At 35.8% G+C, this 2,835-nt stretch overlaps 1 long non-coding RNA gene across 1 annotated transcript; it reads right to left on the bottom strand.

Annotated features, from left to right (window-relative positions):
- Positions 1-1,036: 1,036 nt before the first annotated feature.
- Positions 1,037-2,606, bottom strand: LOC120276542. Its single transcript, XR_005541264.1, has 5 exons — positions 2,498-2,606; positions 1,934-2,029; positions 1,669-1,858; positions 1,504-1,576; positions 1,037-1,420 (listed from the first exon to the last, which is right to left on the bottom strand). It is a non-coding gene; the product is annotated as an uncharacterized LOC120276542 (long non-coding RNA).
- Between the last annotated feature and the right edge of the window lie 229 nt (positions 2,607-2,835).

Below are 2,835 nucleotides of genomic sequence, written 5' to 3'. Positions count from 1 at the left end.
CAAAGAAACAGAAAAACAGAACATAAGCAAAGTTTAACAAGGAAACATCCAATTGCTGTTCACCCCGTCAACTGAGCAGTCCAATCTTGAACTAGCAGCATCTTTTGTTGCAAGTTACTTGAAAATGAGAATGGAGAAGTTGACTGGTCAACAATGGAAATGAAGGAAGATAAAGGAGATTTGAAAATGTTGACTTTTCCAGCAGCCTATGAGAATTGAGATCCTCATTGGACTGACAATGAGACTTATATCATCTAATGCACCAGGCTTCTCCTGCCGTTGCTGTGACCAATGAAAGCTTGAAAAGGGATTCTCATTGGACTAACAATGAGATTTATATCATCTATAATGTCTTATCTAGTACTAGGTTGTCTTTAATTAATGCTACTTTTGTGTTGGGACTCAAACTGGTAATGATGCTGTTTTTTTGAAACTTTTAAAATGTTTGTTCTACTCTGTAGTTGGTTGAGAGAAATAGTTTATCAAAAATTGCTTCACTTTACTGATCTTCAGAAGTTTCTCTTCCACTGTGTATCTTTTTGGTTACCGAATTATAACAGAGCGATCCTGAACTTCTTTGCCATGCTACGTACAGAGTAGCTACCAGCCAGAAACACAGTCAACTCTACATAGATTCACAAAGAGGTTCTGAGTAAAATGCTTCAACAGACATAACCAAACAGTGAATTATAATTCGTCCACAAATTGGTCTACAAACAAGCAAAAACTATAGAATCCTGCCATCAAAAGAATTGTACTCAAAGCCACTCATTATAGCCCACAAGGAAATTTCTGAAATAAAGAAAAAATATCATTTGATAACAACTTCGTAAGGCCACAAAGTCTAGTCAAGTAGTCAGCCATAATTTGTTCCTAGTGGTTTTGGCTTAATTAGAACTATGTTCTAAGAATGTAAGAAGTGAAACTTAGGTGATAGTTAGCAACAAATGTATTCTGCATTTTGATGCAGGTTAAAAGTGTTTATGAATCAAACAACCTAGTCTTAGCAAATTACCACCGACTAAATCAGTATAAATGGTATAGAGTTAGTCAGAAAACAAAAGGATCAAATTGAACATAACTAATGCTTAAGAAAAGGAAGAAAAATCAAATTGGAAATAAAACACTGATGTAAACCTCTACCCCATTAAATCGATATTAGGTTATCTAAGAGTAGACGTGGAGAGCTTTTTGCGGGGAAACTTGCAAGTCAAGTTTGGGGGGAGGCTTGGTCTGTTGGTGTAATTAACGATATTAGAGTCTCTATGAGGCTGAGAGGTGCCGGGTACAGAAGATATTTCTTCTCGCCCTGAACTGAACATTTTTCTCCTAACTACTTTCTTGAGTTGTTCTCACTTCTCACATAGGTTTTGTGTCAGTTGATCCTCCCTGAAACAATTTTTCTTTCTTCATTCCTCATCTGCAGCAAAACAAAATGATATCAAGTTGATCAAACAAATTGCAAGTTGAAGTGCTTCTGTAGGAAGACGGTAACATGTTCACCTCTTGTTTTATTCTTATTTATTACAGATGAAGGCGGATGTTGCAGGCAAAGTGTCATCATTGTTAATGTCATCTGCATGTGTATGTAGTAGGTATACATAAACAAACACACACATGCACACATAATTAATATATGTACATATATAGATTGAGAGAGAGAGAGACCGATGCTCAGCTCAGTTGCTTCAAGATTGCTGACAATGGGAATGGTAGGGTCTGAGAATGGAACTCTTGCGAAAATTTCTTTCAATTGTTGTGCCAACCTTGGCCTCACAGAATTACCATAAACTTTAGCTTTCTCTACTTTAACACCTTTGAGTCCTGTAATCAGGCCAAGGATCCCAAGGGTAGTATCCTATAGGGATAAACAATATTAGGAACAAATGGACAATGGAGAGTATATGCAATTGAGCTCAGATGAATTCTCAACCTGTTTCTACATCTGAAATGAAGAAAAAAAAACCAATTGCAGCATCAGCAGCATGCCACAACTTTATCACAAAGGCATGGCAAATAATCTGGAATTCTGAAAAGAAAAATCTATACACATTTAGATTTTGGATGTGCCTATAATATTCACTTCTTATTAAAAAAGAACATAGAGAAGGATAACTACCTGACATCATTTCCACAAGCCAAAAGACAAGGAAAAGCAACTTCACATCCATTCACATATATGTTACTCGAGATAGAAAATTTCCTCAAGGACAACAGATTATCATTGAAGGTTAATAGAGTTGATATGAATGCAGCCATTAACAAATTTTAATCACTTCCAATAAAACATGCCAATTATTACTACAAAACATAAGTCGCATATGCGAAGCAATAGCAAGATGGGATTATAGCAATATTGAATCACTAAGTTATATGGATACATGAAAAGATGGAAAGCAGCCTAATATTTCAGAAATTAAGACATGGATATGCTGCATGACAGAGAGCAGAGAAATTTGTTATACTGAGTAGAGTAATTTTTCAGTGCGAAAGTCACCTGCGCTGAGTGATTGTTTGGGAGTGATTTGTATAGTCCACCGCTGGCCTTCAATTTGAGGCCTCTCACACTCCACCTTCGGCCAGTGATTGAGAGAGGGAGAGAGCTAACTAGGGAATGGAAATATGGCTGGATTCCAACTTAATTTTGCGCTTCACATGAAAGATCAATCTAATTGTCTAAGATGGTTGTTTTGTAATTATTTCTAGCTAGGAGTACATGAAATATATGTATGCTATGATATTTTGGGGTGTATATATACACAGACATTTGTAAAAATATCAGAAAATAAGTGTTTCATAATTAACTAAGGTTTTTTGTTTTTGTTTTTTTTTTTG

The sequence above is a fragment of the Dioscorea cayenensis genome, chromosome 14 (genome assembly GCF_009730915.1).
Source record: "Dioscorea cayenensis subsp. rotundata cultivar TDr96_F1 chromosome 14, TDr96_F1_v2_PseudoChromosome.rev07_lg8_w22 25.fasta, whole genome shotgun sequence".
Taxonomy (NCBI): Eukaryota; Viridiplantae; Streptophyta; class Magnoliopsida; order Dioscoreales; family Dioscoreaceae; genus Dioscorea; species Dioscorea cayenensis.
The sequence above is the reverse complement of the archived record's forward strand: the minus strand, read 5'-3'. Positions and strand labels throughout refer to the sequence as shown.